Source organism: Aedes albopictus, chromosome 1 (assembly GCF_035046485.1).
Source record: "Aedes albopictus strain Foshan chromosome 1, AalbF5, whole genome shotgun sequence".
NCBI lineage: Eukaryota > Metazoa > Arthropoda > Insecta > Diptera > Culicidae > Aedes > Aedes albopictus.
The window spans coordinates 248036891-248057499 of NC_085136.1; the positions used below are offsets into that span (position 1 = coordinate 248036891).

Below are 20609 nucleotides of genomic sequence, written 5' to 3' on the forward strand. Positions count from 1 at the left end.
TTTTGCCTTGGATAATTTCCTGTGCTTCCATCATATTTTTTGGCAAAATTCTCAAAAAAAGCACTGATGCATTGTAAAATTGTGAAATACTTCCAAGCTATTTCCTTGAAAAGCTGTCTGAAGAATTTCAGGAGCATTTACCGATTTTTTAAAGATATTCGGCAGGAATTCTGATTTTTTTTCTAATAAAAGCTTCTTGGCAAATTCCAATACCTTTCAAAACGGTATAGATTTTTCCTCATTTGACGGAATATACAGACGGTATTTTCTACGTATGTCATAACAGAAATGCTAAAGAAAGCTTCGTTTCAGAATTACGGAAGTTGTTGGCTTTATTTCTTGAATTTCAAATTTTCGAAAGAAGTACTATGGTTTTTTTTATAAGAATGCTCGAATTTTTTTTTAAATTAATCTATGAATTTTTTTCAACAAAATGTTTCAAATATTTCCATGACGAAATTATTGAAGATTCTTTAAGAGATTGATTTCGATAGGAATGGTGACTTTCCAGGAACTCCGAAGGTAATGCTGCAAAAAATATTTGAGAAACCCCACGGAATAGCATAATTTAGAAATATTCAAAACGGATGCTCTATTTTCAAAAATAGGCGGGATTCTTATATTTTTTTCAAAGAATTTTTCAAAACAGTTTTATAGGAATCCTTGGAGCTGTTTTCAAAAGATTGATTGAAATATCTCCTGAAAGAATCTTCCGGGACATTTTAGAATATCTCCCGACTTGTCCGAGTCTCGGAGAAATTTAAGAATTCATATCCTTGGAGGAACTTCTGGAGAAATTCTTGAAAGATTTTCAGGAGAAATCTTCTGGAGGGATTCTTAAGGATTTGTGAAGAATCCTGGCATGAACTTTGGGACGAGGAATTGCTGAACAAATGCCCAAAAACGACTGAAGGGCGAAGACATTTCTCTCAGACACGAATACACTGGTGAAGTGTAGGCATTTCGGGAGCTTTCTTAGGAGAAATTTGTAAAATATTTGCGGAAGAATTTCGAAGGAAATTCTGGAAAAAATCTGAAAAAAAACTTTGAAAGAATCTTTTGAGATAATTTTTTGATAAAACTTTGGACAAATATTCGAAGAACTTCCAGAAAGATTCCTTGAAAGAACTATCGGTATAGTTGCTGAAGAGACCTTTTACCAAATCATCGACTGAATTTCCAAAATAAGCCTTGAGCGGCCGAGCGAAAATTCTTGGACAAATCTGTCGAAAATGCTTTGTTGGAATTATTTGAAAATTTCTGCTGCAGTACAAGTAACTTCGATGAAATTTTCAGAATAAATTCTCGAAAAATTCCGGAAGAATTCCTCAGAAGTAGCCATAAAACAAATCCCATGACAAATGCTGGGCAAACTTTGAACGAATTTCCGAGAATTTCCTCTCCTCTCTTCTTGGCGTAACGTCCTCACTGGGACAAAGCCTGCTTCTCAGCTTAGTGTTCTATGAGCACTTCCACAGTTATTAACTGAGAGCTTCCTCTGCCAATGACCATTTTGCATGTGTATATCGTGTGGCAGGCACGAAGATACTCTATGCCCAAGGAAGTCAAGGAAATTTCCTTTACGAAAAGATCCTGGACCGACTGGGAATCGAACCCGTCACCCTCAGCATGGTCATGCTGAATACCCGTGCGTTTACCGCCTCGGCTATATGGGCCCTCCGAGAATTTCCTCTTGAGCATTTCAGGAGGAATCCTCAAACGAAATTCATTGTTGAATAATCTACGGTTATTTTTGGAAACATTTCTAAATAATTTCGAAAATTATTAGTGAAGGAATTATTAATGGAACTTCCCGAGAGAAATGTTGGAGAAATTTTAGAAAAAATCCTCCGAGGAATGCCTAGAAAAGATCTGAGGAACCCTTGAGAATTTTTGAAGAACTTCTTGGAGAAATTTTCTGAGGATTCGTCCAATGATTGTTTGGAAAGATTTCCGGCGGGATTTTCATAAAATTTTCCGAAAAATGCCTAGGAAAATTTTCTGAAAATTTCCTGAAAAAAACTTTGGAAGAATCTTTGGAGATTTTTTTGGGTGAAACTTAGGACAAATATTCGATGAACTTCCAGGAAGATTCTTGGAGAGAACTCTCGGTAAAATTTCTGAAGAAACCTTTTACAAAATCATCGGAGGAATTTCTGGAGAAGTACGTTCTGGAGAAAGATCGTTTGAAGGAACATTCTTAGAAAAATCTCCCAAAAATGTTATGATGGAATCATCTGATTATTTCTGCTGCCATTTTCCAAAATAACTTAAAAGGAATTTTCAAAGTAAATTCTTGAAGAAAGTCTGAAGAAATCCCCAGAGGAATTCTTAAAACAAATCTTAGAACAAATCCCAAGCAGCCCACAAGTCACAAAGGAGTATCGACAGCGCAGGTTTTTGGTTGGACAGGAAACCTGCGCTGTCGACACTCCTTTGTGACTTGTGTGCTGCTTGGGATTGTCGAGGAAATCTTCTGGACATTCTCTTGAGCAAATCTGAAATGGATTTCCGAGAATGTCCTCTTAAGCATTTCAGGAGGAACCTCAAACTAAAATTCTAGAAACAAATTTCGGAAAAATACATGGAGAAGCTCTTAGGAGAATTCTGAAAGAATTCTCGAGAAGAATTCCACCAGGAATCTTAGCGGGCATTCCTGAACAAATCTTTGGAGGGGGAATACTGGGTGAAACTCCTGAAGTAGAGCATGAAGGAAATTGTAAGAAAGTGCTGGTAGGCATTTCCGAAACTTTGTTAACAATTTTAAAAGAAGCTTCAGGATCTTTTTGAGCTCTCTCATTTTTCTTTGAGAAACATTCTCAGCTTGCCTTGAGATACGTTTTCAGAAGTGTTAAGATACGTTGTTATGAGAAGTGTTCCCAGCTTTCCTGAGATGCGATCTCAGCTTGTTTTGTGAAGCATTCTAAGCTTCTTCTAAGAAGCGTTATCAGCTTGTTTTGAGATACGTTGCCAGCTAGTTTTGAGAAGCTTTTCCAGGCTTCTCTTAAAAAGCTTTCTAAGTTTCCTCTGGGAAGAATTATCAGCTCAGCTTGTTATGAGAAGTGTTCCCAGCTTTCTCGAGATGCGTTGAGATACGTTGTCTACTAGCTATGAGAGAAGTGTTCCCAGCTTCTCCTAAGAAGTATGCTCACCTTCTTCTGAGAGACGTTCTCAGCTTGTTTTGAGAAATGTTCTCAGCTTGTTGCAAGAAGTGTTCCAAGCTTCTCCTGAAAAACTTTTCCAGCTTTTTTAGAGCAAGTTTCTCAGCTTCCTCTGGAAAGCGTTATCGGCTTGTCCTGAGAATCGTTGTATGCTAGTTTTCCGAAGCGTTTCGGCTTGTCTTGAGAAACTCTTTCATCTTTCTTTAAGAAGCATTCTCAGCTTGCCTTGAGATACGTTTTCAGCTTGTTATGAGAAGTGTTCCCAACTTCCCTGAGATGCGATTTAAGCTTATTTTATGATACTTTGTATGCCATTTATGAGAAGTGTTCTCAGCTTCCTTGAGATGCGTCCTCAGCATATTTTAAGATAAGTTGTCTGCCATTTTTGAGAAGTGTTCCCAGCTTCTACTGAAAAAGCGTCCTCAGCTTGTTTTGAAAAGCATTCTGAGCTTCTTCTTAGCAGCGTTGTCAGCTTGTTTTGATATACATTGTGTGCGTGTTTTGAGAAGTGTTCCCAGGCTTCTCTTGAGAAGCTTTCTAAGTTTCCTCTGGGAAGCATTCTCAGCTTGTCTTGAAATACGTTTTCAGCTTATTATGAGAAGTGTTTCCAGCTTTCTTGAGATGCGTTGAGATACGTTGTCTGCTAGTTATGAGAGAAGTGTTTCCAGCTTCACCTGAGAAGCATGCTCACCTTCTTCTGAGAAACGCCCTCAGCTTGTTTTGAGAAATGTTTTCAGCTTGTTACAAGAAGCTGTTCCAAGTTTCTCCTGAAAAACTTTTCCAGCTCTTTTTGAGCAAGTTTCTCAGCTTCTTCTGAAAAGCGTTATCGGTGTGTCTTGAGAATCGTTGTCGGCATGTTTGGCGAAGCGTTCCCAGGCTTCTCTTCAGAAGATCTCTCATCTTTCTATAAGAAGCATTCTCAGTTTGCTTTGAGATACGTTCTCAGCTTGTTATGAGAAGTGTTCCTAACTTCGCTGAGATGCATTCTAAGCTTTTTTTTAATTGAGTTGTCCAAAAAATGTCTTGCGAAACCTAATGCAAGCCTATCCATATACGTGAGAACAAAAGATGTTTACAAAGTTGTTACAGATAGATTAACACGGGAAATCTGAACACAAACCACTACCACACAGGAATTTGGATTGGTCAATACTTTGTCTGCCATTTTTGAGAAGTGTTCTCCGTTTCCTTGAGATGCGTCCTCAGCTTATTTTGAGTTAAGTTGTCTGCCTTTTTTGAGAAGTGTTCTCAGCTTCTCCTGAAAAAGCGTTATCAGCTCGTTTTGAGATACGTTGTCTGCTAGTTTTGAGAAGCGTTCCCAGGCTTCTCTTGAGAAGCTTTCTACGTTTACTCTGGGAAGCATTCTCAGCTTGTCTTGAGATACGTTTTCAGCTTATCATGAGAAGTGTTCCCAGCTTTCTTGAGATGCGTTCTCAGTTTGGTTCGATATACGTTGTCTACTAGTTTTCTCAGCTTCTTTTGAGAAGCATTCTCATCTTCCTCTAAGAAGCGTTCCTAGCTTGTTTTGATATACGTTTTCAGCTTGTTATAAGAAGTGCTCCCAGCTTCTCCTGAGAAGTGTTTTTCCTTAGCTTCGTCTGAAAAGTGTTCTCAGCTTGTTTTGAGAAATGTTTTCAGCTCGTTACAAACTTCCCCTGAGAAGCGTTTCCAGCTTATTTCGAGCAGCTTTCTCAGCTTCCTCTGAGAAGCGTTATCTATCAGCTTCGCTTGAGATACTAGTTTACTAGTTTTGAGAAGCGTTCCTAGGCTTCTTCTAAGAAGCTTTCTCAGCCTCCTTTGAGCAGCATTATCAGCTTCTCTTGAGATACGTTCTCAGCTTGTTATGAGAAGTGTTCCCAGCTTTCTTGAGATGCGTTCTCAGCAGATTATGGTAAACGTAGTTTTGAGAGAAGTGTTTCCAGCTGCTCTTGAGAAGCTTTTTCGTTTTCTTCTGAGAAGCGTTCTCAACTTCTTCTGGGAAGCATTCTCAGCTTGTTTTGAGATACCCTGTCTGCTAGTTTTGAGAAGAGTTTTTAGCGTTTTCGAGAAGCATTTTCAGCTTATTATGAGAAGTGCCCCCAGCTTGCTAGAAATGCGTTCTCAGATACGTTGTGCACTAGTTTTGAGAAAAGTGTTTCCAGTTTCTCCTGAGAAGCTTTTTAACCTTCTTCTGAGAAGCGTTCTCGGCATCTTCTGAAAAGCATTCTCAGCTGCTTTTGAGATACGTTGTCTGTTAGTTTTGAGAAGCGTTCTTAGCGTTTTTGAGAAGCACTTTCAGCTTGTTATGAGAATCATTCTCACCTTCCGCTGAGAAACATTCCCAGTTTGTTTTGATATACGTTTTAAGCTTGTTATGAGAAGCGCTTCCAGCTTCTTCTTGAGAAACTTTCTGAACTTCTTCTGAAAAGTGTTCCCAGCTTGTTTTAAGAAATGTTTAGAGCAGCTTTCCAAGCACCCTTTGAGAAGCGTTATTAGCTTGTCATGAGAAGCGTTCCCAGGCTTCTCTTAAGAAGCTTTCCAAGCTTCCTCTGAGAAGCATTCTCAGCTTGTCTTGAGATACGTTTTCAGTTTGTTATGAGAAGAGTTCCTAGTTTTTTTATGCGTTCTCAGCTTGTTTTGTTATACGTTGTCTGCTAGTTTTGAGAAGCATTCTCAGCTTCTTTTGAGAAGCATTCTCATCTTCCTCTAAGAAGCGTTCCCAGCTTGTTTTGATGTATGTTTTCAGCTTCTTATCAGAAGTGTTAAAAGCTTCTTTTTAGAAGCGTTCTTAGCTTATCCTGAGAAACTTCCTGAGCTTCTTCTGAGAAGCGTTCTCAGCTTATTTTTAACAGCTTTTTCAGCTTCTTCTGAGAGCTTGCCTTGAGATACGTTGTCCGCTAGTTTTGAGAAGCGTTCCCAGGCTTCTCTTGAGAAGCTTTTCAAGCTTCTCCTGGGAAGCATTCTCAGCTTATCTTGAGATACGTTTTCAGCTTGTTATGAGAAGTGTTGCCAGGTTTTCTGAGGTGCGTTCTCAGCGTATATCAAAGCTGTCTCAGTCTAAGCCAAGTTTTGAGACAAGTGTTTCTCACTTTATTCTGAGAAGCGTTCTCAGCTTGTTTTGCGATGCTTTCCAATGTTCTACTGCGAAGCGTTCTCAGCTAATTTTGAATAACTTTTTTTTTTATTTTAGGAACTTCTTCTAAGACGCGTTCCCAGCTTGTTTTGATATACGTTTTCAGCTTCTTCTGTGAAGCGTTCTCAGCTTATTCTAAAATACGTTATCTGCTAATTTTGGGCAGTGTTCCCAGACTTCACTTGAGAAGCTTTCTCAGCTTCTTCTAAGCAGTGTTCTCAGCTAGTTTTGAGAGATTTTTTCAACGTAGCACTTCTATTTGACAGCTGAGGGGCGACACAATGCAATCGGATGAAAAGCCTGAATGACACATGACCTTCATTGATCGTTTCGATCGTTTTTTTTTTTTTTTCATCTCCCTTCTCTATGTGACAGAAGCGAAAAAAAAACAGCAGAACGATGACTGATCGGAATGCTAATTCCGCGATTCGGAATCGATTAGCCGCCATAGTCGTTATCGAGGCGGCAATGCCCTTCGGCTCGGGGCATTGATTAGACTTTTAGAAACGTTGCCGATTGGAAATCCATAAATGCAGAGAGCCTGAACAGAAAGAAAAAAAAACTATACACCGGGCAGGGATTTGATAGAGCAGCGTAGTGCTGCTCGAATAGGGTAGTGCGATTAGAAGGCGCATTATCTCGGGCTCGCGAGGGTCGAATTGGCCGCACAAATAAATGCAGCAAGACAAGTCACTTGCAATTGCACTTCTACAACTGTGGTCGGCGAGGGGCGCAGACGTCGGGGGTCCGACGGGGGGGAGAATGTAATGTGCAGAGTTTGATTAATGATTACAACATGTCGAGCTTTATAAGCATTGCAAACAGTTACTGAGCGAGCGAACGAGCGATCGTCGTCGTCGTCGTTGAAGGCGATTCGTGCGTTGGTGTGTGTTCGGCGGCCCTTCTTCTTCACGTCATATATGGTGTAACGCGCGAGCTAAATCGCTAACATTGATGTGTTTTGCAAGCTGCAAACGCAAAGCTGCTCTGCTGCAATTGCGAGCGAGTGAAATTTCAAACATGGAGTCGGCCGCCATTGGCGCCGGTTGACAGTTCAAGGAGATGCCAACGAACGATAACGCCGAGTCGTATCGCATCGCATCCCGCAGCAGTCCGGGCAAGAGTCGAGGCCCTTCCGGGATGACTGCAGTCGCAGTCGCATAAACTTATCGTTTAACCGTCAGTTGCAAAATAATTAAAAACAATCGGTTGCTTTGTCTATTTTTTTTTTCGTTCGCAGCCCTTCGGCGCGGTCTCCAATCCACCCCTGCGACGGTCGTTCTTCCGCAGAGCTGTCAAAGAGCTCGCAGGGGTGGTCTACTGTGGCCGTCCGTCGCCGTGTGACGCACATGTAGGCGTGGCTATCGCTGTGTGTGCAGCAATCGCCATGGTCCCGGCGAACGAATAAAAATAAATTGCTGGAAATAAAAAAAACGCAGCAGGCGCTCCGTAAAAGGAGCATACGCCTTCTCTCACATTATGGTCATTAGCTTTGGCTGGCTGGCTGACGGCGGCATCGTGACATACTGCGATTTGGAGCGCGCAGCGCTCGACGACCCAAATTCCACCCTTGCTGCCCCTGGACCAGAATTTGACAATCAATCGATCAAAACGCAATCGGAATCGATCGGTTCGGTGCGGTGGTAAACTTCCGCTTCGCTGGATAATTGTCATGACGGACACGGTCACCCTGAACCAGGGGGCCAGCAAAAGCCAAAATCACCGTAGCTCACAACAAAAACACGTCCAAAATTGTTTGTGCTGTAAATTGATTGCTTACACAATTTCTTACTGATTTATTTGCTATCTCCGCGTTGTCGTGTAATTTCGAACGATTGCACGCTAAAATTTTGAGAACCCTTTGCTAGTTTTACACGTTTTACTTAAGTAATAACTTATGGTAATGACTAATTCTCTAATGTCGTGCACATCCCAGATCTGTCAGAGTGCCCAAAAGTGTCAATTTCCCAAACATGTCAAATTCATGTGGACTACGGCTCATCTATTCGTGGTTGACGTCCGCGCTGCCCCGCTGCCCTGAACCGCTTCGTGGAGCGGAGGATGTAAGCTGCCGCAAGAGGAATGGCGGCGGCAAACAGTCACGGTCGTGGACGTCATTTCTTGATCTCACTGCACCACTTACCCAGAGTCGAGTAGGTACCGACGACGACACGACATACACCCTTCTACGCCACAGCTGCTTGGTAGTCGTGCAGCAGTCGCTGTAAACGAGTGAGCCCTCGCCTCGCGCAATCTAGCAGGTAGCCGTGTTGTACACCGTTTCTCATGCACTTGGAAAATTCAAGTTTAAATTTATTGAAATTAATCAAATTAACAACTGGTTTGGTTGCCGTCGCCGCCGTCGCCACCACCAAGCTTCGGACTGGAAGCAGGTAATCAAGCCGGGGCTGTTTTCAGGTAAAGTTCAAGACTAAATCGTCGCGGCGTCGTCGGTTTGTGAGCTGACTTGTGACGCCGTGAAGTGTTTGGAGCAGAACCACAGCAATCGCACTTACTACAATGGAATTAGTATTCAGGTGGGATCGGCCGAACAAAGCTGCGATTTGCGTGACAGATAAACGATAACTTTTATGGATGCTCAGCAGGCGGTACGATTTGCGATTGAATACTATCATGAGGATAACAGAATAGATCTAATATGAATTAGTGATTTGATGTTTATTGCAACAGTAATCATTCTTTTTGCACCTTGAAGAAGCTGTCATAGATTCTCCAAAAAGCTTCCGAAGCTTCTCCTGTGCGATTGCTGAAACTTCTCTAGGAAGATTTCGGAGCGTTGCTTGGGAGCTTCTAGTGCTTCTTTTGAAAGCTTGGCACTTCTGCTGGAAGCTTTCACAGCATCTCGTGGAACCTGGAAAGGACAACCCCTGAAAGCTTTTGAAGTTTCTCCTAGAAGCTTTCGGTACTTCTCCTGGATGCTCTCAGAGCTTCCTGGAAGCTCTTGTAGCTTTTTCTGAAATCTCTTGGAGCTTCGCTTGGAATCTAATCAAGCTTCTTCTGGAAGCTTTCGAAGCTTCCCGGAGCTTCTCCTGGAAGCATTCCGGAGCTTCTCCTGGAAGCATTCCGGAGCTTCTCCTGGAAGCATCCCCAAGCTTCTCCTAGAAGCTTACTGGAGCTTCTCCGTGAAGTTTACCGACGCTTCTTATGGGAGCTTTCCGAAGCTTCTGCTGGAAACTTTCAAGAGTTTCTTCTTTAATTTTCCGATGCTTCTCCTGCAAACTTTCCAGAGCTTCTCCTAGAAATTTTCCAGACCTTCTCCCGGAAGCTTTCCGAAGCTTCTCCTGGAAGTTTTCCGAAGCTTCTCCTGGAAGCTTTCCAAAGCTTCTCCTGGAAGCTTTCCGAAGCTTTTCTGGAAGCTTTCCGAAGCTCCTGGAAGCTTTCCGAAGCTTGTCCTGGAGGCTTTCGGAGCTTCTCATGGAAGCTTTCTGAAGCTTCTTTAGGAAACTTTCCGGAGCATCTCCTGGAAACTCTCGTTCCTTCTCCTGGAAGCTCTCGGAGCTTCTCCTGGTAGATCACGGTGCTTCTTCTGGAAGCTTTCGGAGCTTTTCCTGGAAGCTTTCGTTTAGCTTCTCCTGGAAGCTCTCGGGGATTCTTATGGAAGTTTCGGATCGTCTCCTGGAAGCTCTTGGAGCTTTTCCTGGAAGCTCTCCGGAGCTTCTTCTGTAATCTCTCGGAGCTTCTTCTGTAATCTCTCGGAGCTTCTTCTGGAAGCTCTCCGGAGCTTCTTCTGGAAGCTCTCGGAGCTTCTCCTGGAAGCTCTCGGAGCTTCTCCTGGAAGCTCTCGGAGCTTCTCCTGGAAGCTCTCTAAACTTCTCTTGGAAGCTCTCGGAGCTTCTCCTGGAAGCACTTGGAGTTTCTCCCGGAACCTCTCGGAGCTTCTCCTGGAAGCTGTCGGAGATTCTCCTGGAAGCTCTCGGAGCCTCTCCTAAAAGCTCTCGAAGCTTCTCCTGGAAGCTCTCGAAGCTTCTCCTGGAAGCTCTCGGAGCTTCTCCTGGAAGCTCTCGGAGCTTCTCCTGGAAGCTCTCGGAGCTTCTCCTGGAAGCTCTCGGAGCTTCTCCTGGAAGCTCTCGGAGCTTCTCATGGAAGCTCTCGGAGCTTATTCTGGAGACACTCTGAGCTTCCTCTGGAAGCTCTCGGAGCTTCTCCTGGAAGCTCTCGGAAGTTCTCCTGGAAGCTCTCGTAACTTCTCCTGGAAGCTCTCGGAACTTCTCCTGGATGCTCTCCGGAGCTTCTCCTGGAAGTTCTCAGAGCTTCTGCTGAAGCTTTTGGAGCTTCTGCTGGAAGCTGTCGGAGCTTCTGCTGGAAGCTTTCGGAGCTTCTGCTGGAAGCTCTCGGAGCTTCTGCTGAAAGTTCTCGGAGCTTCTGCTGGAAGCTCTCGGAGCTTCTGCTGGAAATTCTCGGAGCTTCTGCTGGAAGCTCTCGGAGCTTCTGCTGGAAGCTCTCGGAGCTTCTGCTGGAAGCTCTCGGAGCTTCTCCTGGAAGCTCTCGGAGCTTCTGCTGGAAGCTCTCGGAGCTTCTGCTGGAAGCTCTCGGAGCTTCTGCTGGAAGCTCTCGGAGCTTCTGCTGGAAGCTCTCGGAGCTTCTGCTGGAAGCTCTCGGAGCTTCTGCTGGAAGCTATCGGAGCTTCTCCTAGAAGCTCTTGGTGCTTCACCTGTAGCTGTCCGACGCTTCTCCTATTAGCTGTCCGACGCTTCTCCTGGAAGCTTTCCGGAGCTTTTCTGGTAGCTTTCTGGAGGATTTTGGACACTTTGAAGAGTTTCTCCTGGAAGCTCTATGAGCTTCTCCTGGAAGCTCTCGGAGCTTCTCCTGGAAGCTCTCGGAGCTTCTGCTGAAAGCTCTCGGAGCTTTTCCTGGAAGCTCTCGGAGCTTCTCCTGGAAGCTCCCGGAGCTTCTCCCGGAAGTTCTCGGAGCTTCTCCTGGAAGCTCTCGGAGCTGATCCAGGAAGCTCCCGGAACTTCTTCTGGAAGCTCTTGGAGCTTCTCCTGGAAGCTCTCGGAGCTTCTCCTGGAAGCTCTCGGAGCTTCTCCTGGAAGCTCTCGGAGCTTCTGCTGAAAGCTTTCGGAGCTTCTTCTGGAAGCTCTCGGAGCTTCTCCTGGAAGCTGACCTGAACTGAACTCGCTGATCGAGCCTCTTGCTTCCGTCGTGGGCCACTTCCCTGTGGTCACCGAAATTGATAGCTTTAGCAGAACCAAGGAACATTCGTACTCCAGTTCATTAACTTTTGAAACGTTCCCCGAAACTTGTAGATGCTTGTAGATACTTGTAGATGGAATTTCATCCACAAACTATCTGGGCTTCTCACAGAAAGCCATCGAGTTTTTAACAAACAACTGTAGAGCTTCTCATAGGACACCACCGAGCTTTTCACAGAAAAGCGTCAATCAAATTGCATTACAGGAAGCTGTAGAGCTTCTCATAGGAAGCCTAAGATCTTCTTAAAGGTAGGTCATCCCTGTAGAAGAAGTTCAAGAGCTTCTCACAGCAAATTGTCGAAAGGGTAGAATTAGCTATAAGTTAAAATACACATTAATAAAAACAAAAAAAAAGCAAATTGTCGAGTTTCTGATACTACGTCTTCGAGATTATCGCAGCACATAACAGCTGTGGAGCTTCTCACAGGAAGACACACAGGAAGAAAACCCTAGAGCATCTCACATGAATCCGTCGAGTTAATCACAGGAACCCATTCCGCTTCTCACAGGAAATCATCGAATTTCTCAAAAAAAAATCTTCGAAGCTCTCACAGAAAATAATTAAGCTTCTCATAAGAAGCCATCAAGCTTCTCACAAGAATCAGTCAAGCTTCTTTTGAGATCCTATCCAGCATTTTTCAAGAAGTCGTCAATACTCTCACAGAAAATCGTCAAGATTTTCACAGGAAGCCGTAAAGCTTCTTACAGGCCCTCATGGAGCTTCTCACTAGAAGCCATCAAGCTCTAGGTTAAGCTCCTCAAAAGAGCCCATTCAGCTTCTCATGTGAAACCATCGAGCTTCTCATAAGAAACCGTCAGGCTTCTTACCAAAAGTCGTCGAACTTCTCACTAAAAATCATTAAATTTCTCACTGGAATTCGTAACAATTGTCATTGGACAGAGATGAACCAGCCTAGGGCTGAACATCTCTTTAATAAAGACAAAAAAATTGTCATAAGAAGTCGTACAGTAGGTTATAGAAGTCTAAGAGCTTTTCGCGGAAAGCTGAAGAGCTTTAGACAGAAGACTACCACAGATTCAAGTAGTACAATAGAAACTGTAGAAAATAATATTGGAACTGAAACGAATTAAGATCAATCCTCCTTGTTTGTTGAAATAGTTTTGTACCTAGCTTCAATGAGGTGTGTTATGTACCTCAGGATTGAGCCTTCTCTAATACTCCTTTTCAGCACACTACCTGAGGTCTGACGAGCTCCGAGCTACTCATGATCAGCGAACTCCTCCAAGTACCAAGCTTCTGCTCTTACATACCGAGCTCCTCTAGCACTTAGCTCCTTGGCAACCGAGCTCCTTCGTAACCGAGCTTCTTCTGCCATCAAGCTTCTACTGTCTAACAGCACCCTACGCCTCAATCACCTTGCTTCTCAGCACACGTCTCTCACGGTCCTCGAGTCTTAACCAGTACTGATCCCCTCATCTCAACGACTACGAATATTGAACCCAGTCGCATCACATATACACACTAAGAATGAATCGCAGAATTCTGTGAAAGAATTCACCGAATTAAAGCTGTAAAATATGTTTTCACAGATCTTTCTGTGAAATTTGATGTTTTCCAATCCAACTGTCACAACTTCACAGAAAATTCGGTGAATGCAAACAAATTACCAAATTCTGTGAAATTTTTACATTACAATTCGGTGAACATTAACATTTTCACCGTACGCTGCGATTTTTACCGAACTTCTGTGAAACCAGTAGTCGACCGAATTGCCAAGAGCGAGCTGTCAAAAATTAACAGGTTTTTTTGCGTGAGAGTAACAATGTCATCGGTAAACTAAAGATAGAACAGCAGAACAGCAAAAATGAAGATTTTACGATTTTCAACTGAAGTACGAGATGCGGGTTGCTGGTATTCTCAGTAAGTACTAATTTCTCAACCATAATAGAGGTTTTGTAGTTATTCTGTTGAATTGCAGTTCCCGGATCCGTCATCGCGTTGGGTAGAGCAACATCCCATGAACGACAAAAGCCACTTTCGTTCCGTGAATTTGCGTGTTATTGCCAACTTACTGACCAGCGTAATAAATAAATATTTCAAGTATTTCAAATTAAAAAAAATATGGTTTTGATTTGAGAAAGCAGTGAAATTTACCGAATAGTTCGGTGATCCGTAAATATCCCAATTGGAAAATCGCCGAAAACTTGTAAAAAAATCCACAGAAAGTGCTGTAAAACCTACCGAAATGTTCGGTGAATTTGACAAATGAGCATTTTTATTCTTTACAGTATGTTCGGTGAATCAAAAAATCACCGAACAGTTCACCGAAAATTCTGCTGTTGAGATTTCGGTGAAATTTCACCGAATTCGGTGATTTATTCTTAGTGTGTAGGCATGTCATCCGGTATCCGTCTCTACATAACCTCTTAGACTTGTACTAGGTTTCTTCGCTTCTCCAACCAGTGGTTCTTTGGGCCTATAACCTGTTGAAGCTACGAATGCTACAAAAAAAAAAGGGAGACTCGTTTGCCATTTTGCGCTACCAACTCAGTGCCTCTCTTTTATTTAATCCAAGGATGTACTTACTCCAACACTCGTCTTCAACACAGTATTTCAGGTACCACGCGTCTCGAGCTATCCAAGGACACCTTATTCCTCTTGGCTCCCAAGCTACTTCATAATTGACCTACTTTCAGTACCAAGCTCCTCTTGGCTCTATGCTTCTTCCACCTTACGAACCTTCTGCCGCCTCAAGCAGCTCCTACGTCTGTTGATCAGCCAGCGACTACGTCAGTTCTCAACGCAGATTCCCAACTATCGTCGGCCCTCAACGAGTATTGGTCCCCTCACCGACTCTCGATGCCTTATGAAATACATATTGACATCCAGTCGCATATCCTGTTGGTACCTCATCGGATATCGTTCTCCGCATCGTCTCTTGGAAATATATACACTGTATTTTGGTCTCCTCGCTTCTTGAACTCCGCCAATGCGCCACTGGGCCCATAACTTCTTCCAGCTATCAACACAGTGCCTCTCTTTTAGTCAATCTAGGTACAACGGTAGTTACAATATTCTTTCAGCAAAGTTTATCTGCCAACAACAGTTTTATAGTTTTAGTTTCAACTGCTTCCGTCAAAAGATACTCACCAAATCCCGTGAAGACGCCATCTGCAAACAATTCATCACCGACGCTGCTCCCATTAAACCCTAACCTATCCAAAATCACCATCAAACCAACAACCATTCGGCAAGTCAACGACTCGATAACGACCGCGACCTAGCCGAAAATAATCTTCTCACTTCATTACAGACAACGCGCGACAACAACAACAGCACGAAAGCACCAAAATCACCAACAACACTGTAGTCCGTCTCGTCGCCTCGGTTTTACGACTTTCTCACACCATCTCCACATGCATGCACGATTCACGCTTCACCACCGCCGAAAATAACACTCAATAAATAAAAGACGCGACCGATGCGACGCCACTTCGGCGGCGACGATGGTGTTGATGACAACCCACGCAACCCAGGTCCGGGTCCAGGTCAGCCATGACCTACCCCAAGGTGGAATGTCTTGTTGCTGCGGCGCGGCACGGCGTCTTCTTGTTGTGTGCCCCACCATCATGATACACCACAATACGCGCGAAGAATCGCAGCAATCGTACCTACAAGACAACCGTCGTCGTCGTCGAGGGGGGTCGCTCACGCACACTCACGCGTCAAATCAGCATCCCCCATCGTTGCCGCCACCCGAAATTTTACACGACGCGACGCTGACGCATCGAATCGGCGGCGATGGGATGAGGGAGACAACAGCAACAACGACGACCCCCGAAAAATTTTCGGACACTCACGCACACCACCGCACACCCCACGCGCGCGATGACGATGGGCGATTTTCGGCACTCACCACCACCGCGTGCGACGGGCGGATGTGCAATTTTCGGCGGGCGTCCGAAAAAGTGGGCCACCAAGCCGATGCATCTGCTGCTGCATCGTCCGTCCGTCAATTCGACGTGATTGAGATCGCGTCGGCGCAGTATCATAACGTCCGAGGCCATAAAGTCCCAGGACTTTATGGCGCATTTTTTCGGGGCATAACGTCCGAACTTGCAGATACGCCACGAAGTCCAAGGAAAGAAGGCACATAGGATATTATGACGCATCCAAACTTTTGGATGCTATTTCGCAAAAAAACGCGACTTAATGCCCGGGACTTTATGGCCTCGGACGTTGTGATCCGGCCCCGATCGCGTCGTTTTGGTCGGGTGCTCTGCTCGCATCGCATCCACATCGTAGTAGGCCGATGGTCGGACCATCAAGCGTCGAATCGAAGGGGGTGGACGAAGGTGAGGTTGAGAGTCGTGCAGCGCCTACTTTGACTTTATTTGCAATCGCGTGAGACGAACGATGACGATGGCGACGCTGGACGACGGTGGTGAATCGTGACGAGTGAGGAGGAGGCGGAGATGCACTTTTGCTTTCGCGATGGGCATGCAGCAACGGCAGTGAGCGCACGTTTGTTTACACGAGGGGGTTTTATTTTTCGGGTGTTTTGTTTTGGGGCCGGTCGTCAAATTTCGTCGGAGCGATTATCTTTTCGGGCCGCGTTTTTCGACCGAAGGCGATCGGCTACGGCGGCCGAGTGTGTGAGAATATTATGAGAATGCTACTGCCGGCTGGCCTAATTTTCGTGTCGGCCGAATTTCATTCGCGAGAATTTGGTTGATGTTTTGTTTTCGCTGTCGTCAGCGTCGTCACCCGTCGTTGTTGTCGGATGACTAAACGAAAACGAAAGTGGATAATGTCTTTGTTTTGAGAGCGGTTTGTCATTTTCGATTGGGAATGTGATCGTTATGAAGTGATTCTTGAGAATTTAGGGCGTCATATATATGATACAATGACGAAGCTAGTTAAGTTATGATTAATCACTGTGAATTTCGGCCACTCTGAGAATCATAAGAATTACTCACAATGCTTTGAGTTCTAATCATATTTTTATCTCTTTTTCTTTGCAGGTACGTGTCTTGTGACAAATCTAACTGTTTTAAACAACGTCTAGTGAGCTGATCGTAAGTTAATCAATAATCCTTCGAACACACGTTTGCAGTGTCCAAAATACACAGCATAAATCTGTAAGATAAGTTACAATCCTCACATCTTAACTGATAGAAGGATGTTCAAACTGTGAAGAGAAGATGCACTGTTTCCGGTAGAAGCAAAGCAAACCAAAGAGGTAGATTGGTTCAGTAGCGCCGAAGAAAGCGAAGTAAACATGGAACTGAAAACAGGCGCTGTTCGGATGAATTCGGTTAACTATGACCTGCAGAAAAAGGGAACCAAACAAATTCCTTTTCGAGAAGGACTGAGGCGTGTTGTTGAGAATGATTTTTCGGCGAAACCAGGTAGAACAGAGCGTGTTGCTGCCACAATAACCAACAAATTCTGGAACATCCTGCCTGAGATAGTCGGCGGCTGGATGAGTAGGTCTGTTGCAACGTGGAAGTTGCTTGGAGCTACAAGTTCGTATTCAACGGTCGCGTTCTATTCCAAATTTTGACATTTGAGCAGACTAAATTCAAATTTTTGAAATTTGACATTTCCTTCGCAGCATCCCAAATTCACTTTTTGAACAGTCTTGTCTAAATAAAATAAAAATTTTGCACACAATTTGGAACGAAAATCAGTCCGTTTTATTTTTAGACAACGTCACCAGTTGTTTTAGGCATACATATTTAGATATACGAAGTGCAAATGCAGTGTGAAGTGGAGTTTTGCGAAAGGCTAATGGATGTCTTGAAATGGTCTAGAATAAAGCTATGACAAAGTCCTGCTAAAATCCAGAAAAAATACCCGATTAATCCAATGGATCGGAAAAGTAAAGATTAATTTCATGATGAAAACCGTCTCGACCAGGTGATACTGAAGGAAGTTTTAGCTTAATTTCATGAGAAATCCTGGGAGAAAGCTTGAAAATATCGACATCTTCTTCGGGAGCTCCTCTGGGAATTGATTGATGATTTCCTCTATGAATTCCTTCAAAAGTTCCATCATTTTGCTTCCTGAAATTTTCTTCAGGGAGGAATTCTGAGCTTCTTCCAAGAATTACATTAGCAGTTCATAATATTAGCTCCTCCGGGAACCCCTTCAAATGCGCTGCCGAGAATGTCTTTAGGAGTTTCCACAAAAATATCTGCCGCAGATATCCCGGAAATTACTTCAGATGCTGCTGCAGAAATTTCTGCATGAGTTCCACAGAGAATTCCTTCATGAGCTACTCATGAAATTCCTTCAAAGGTTTTCCGGGAATTTCCTCAATTTTTTTTTTTTTTGAATTTTCTTTTGAAGTTTTTCAGAGAGTTCCTTCATAGCTTCTTACATAAGTTTCTTTATGAGTTCCTCCAAGAAAACCACCAGGAGTTTAATTTTAATTTTCTTCGAGGATTTTTGCAAGAGTTACTCCAAGAATTTCGCCCAGAGTTTGTTCGGAAGATTCTTTATTTTAAGAATAGCTCCGTAAATTGATGAGTTTTTCCAAGAATTCATTTGGAAGTTTCTCCAGCTTCACAAATTTCTTCAAAAGTTTCTCTGGCAATTCCTTCAGAGGTCCATCCAGGATTTCATCAATGATCTACTCCGGGATACTGCAAAAAAACTTTCAGGAAATTCTGGACTTGCCCAAGAATCCCTTCTGAAGTTTTTTTCTGGGAACTTCTTCGGGATTTCCTGCGATAATTACTTTAGAGGTTCCTCCAAGAATTTTTGATAAGTTCTCCATGGAAAAGCTTTCGATAATTCTCCGTAAATTACTTCTAGAGTGATTCAGATAACTATTTCATGAGTTTTTTTTTAGAATTCCTTCATAGAACACTTCAGGAAATTCCTTCAAAAGTGTCTGGTATTTCTTCAGAAGTTTCTTCGAAAGCTTCTACAGGCAAATCACAAAAAAATATCCTTCAATAGAGTCTCTTAAAAACTTCATAAATTTCTCTATGAAAGCATCCAGGGGTTCAATTGGAAATCCCTCGTAGGAATATTTCAAGAGGTTTTCCAAGAACTTCGTCCGTAGTTCCCTCGGAAGGTTCTTCACGAGTTGCTCTTAAAATTGATGATTTTGTCCGGGAATCCCTTCAGGAGTTGCTTCACAAATTTGTTCTAAAGTTCCGTCACAATTTTTTTTGGGAGTTCATCCGAGAGCTTATTCGGGAAATCCTAGAAGCCTTTCTTATTATTATTATTATTAATATTTATTAAAGACACTTTACCACTTATGTGGCATTCGTGTCTGAATCCTTTCTTATGATTATCTGGGAATATTTTCAGAACTCACGATTTACGAGAACTTTTTACTTTGAGGTGTTACCCATCGAATCCCCAGAGAATTTCCACCGAGAATAGCTCTAGGAGTTCTCCTGGGAAGTCAGGAAAACTAATGGGAGGCTTCAGGGGACTTCTTGGAGAATTTCCTCCGAAAGTTACCTGTAGAGTTTATCCGAAAAATTATTCATGAGCTCGTATAGGAATTCCTGCGGGAATATTTCAAGAGGTTCTTCAAAAATGCTTTCTAGATTTGCAGGAATTCACCCGGAAATTCTTTGAGTAGTTCCTCTGTAATTTTTTTTTCTGAATTTCTCCTTTTTGCGATTGTCCGAGCATTTCTTTCGAAGTATTTCCGGGACTTGCTCTAGGAGTGCCTCCGAAGATTGCTTTTGAGAAACACTCCGAGAGCTTTTTGCGTGTTTGTGGAAATTATCGGAAATTTCAGGAGGAAACTGACTCCAGGAATTGTTTGAGAATTCCTTCAAAATATACACACTGAGGGTTTCCCCTGGAATTTATTCGGAACTTTACGTCGTTGTTCATTCAGGAGTTCTTCTGATAAATTCTCCAGCAGCTACTTCGGAAGTTTTTTTTTCGAAAATTATTTCAGGAATTCTCGATGAAATTCAATATATTATCACTTGTTTCACTATTATACCCCTAGTGGAAATCTCAGGCAGAGTTCTGGACAAATTCCTAGTGGAATTATTGAAAGTACCAATTATTGGAGGAATCACTTGTGGTACACCTGATGGAACTCCTCGAAAGCACATAGATGAAACTTTTTAAAGAGCGCCAGGTGGTGGTACATACTTCTGGAGGAATCATTTATGGAACATCTGGAGAAACCCAGCTACAACCCGTGTACAAATTCCAGGTGAACCTGTTGGAAAAATCCCTGGTGGAATTTTTGAACAAATCCTAGATGAAATTACTGGTAGAGCCACTGCAGGAATCCTACGTAGAATTACAAGAAAGAAACCCTGGTGGAACTCCTGGATGAATTTCATGTGAAACTCCAGAAGAATTCTCAAGGTGGAACTCTTTGATGATTGAGTTTCTGAGAAATCCCAGGTGGAACTCATGGAGAAAAAAATCAAAAAGAATCTCTAGGAGCATATTTAGGAAACTCCTGAATGTATATCGTGTTGAATTTCTGTAAAAAAAAAAACTGAAAAAAAAAATCACAGGTGGAACTCCTGGAGGAATTTCTCATGGTACTCCCGATGGAACTCATCAAAAAGCCATACCTAGATGGAACTCATGGAGGAACTCCGGAAGAAATCACTGGTGTAATTGCTTGAGGAATCTCAGATGGAAATCCTGGATAAATTGCTAGTGGAACTCCTAGAAAACAGAATTTCTGGAAGTAGAATTCCTGGCTAAATCCCTGGAGGGATTCCCAGTAGAGTTCCTGGAAGAGTTCCCCGAGAAACTATCAAGAGAGTTTTAGAGGGAAATCATGAACAAATAATTGAAGGAACTCCCGGTAATTCCAGGAGGAATTTCTGGAAAAATTCGCTAAAGAGTCATAATTCTTGAAAAATTTGCTGAGAATCAAAAATCGAAAGAACTAGAACTCTTGGAAGAATTGTGGAAGCAACTGCAAGAAACAGCTCTTTGAGGAACTCCTAGCAGGAATAAACCTAGAAAGGAACCCTTGGAGGAGATGTCAGGGGGCTTTCCGGGGAGCTTTAGGAAAAGATCAGCATTTCAAAAGGTTCAATGGAGTTTAAGTGGTATACCAGGTGCCCAAGTAAACACGGTGCTGAAGCCTTAACCAAGTAACCAAAAGTTCACATAAAAGGGTACTTCATAAGCTAAGCAGCTCGTTC

At 43.1% G+C, this 20609-nt stretch overlaps 1 protein-coding gene and 1 long non-coding RNA gene across 3 annotated transcripts in view; both read left to right on the forward strand.

Annotated features, from left to right (window-relative positions):
• The window catches only part of LOC134285557 (uncharacterized), a 34785-nt gene extending 17013 nt beyond the window's left edge, over nucleotides 1-17772 (forward strand). The window contains exon 2 of the long non-coding RNA XR_009996469.1: nucleotides 16473-17772. This is a non-coding gene — a long non-coding RNA (uncharacterized LOC134285557). The remainder of the gene's footprint in view (nucleotides 1-16472) is intronic.
• The window catches only part of LOC109400410 (protein bunched, class 2/F/G isoform), an 864004-nt gene that overhangs the window by 73945 nt on the left and 769450 nt on the right, over nucleotides 1-20609 (forward strand). The gene's annotated exons all lie outside the window — the stretch shown is intronic.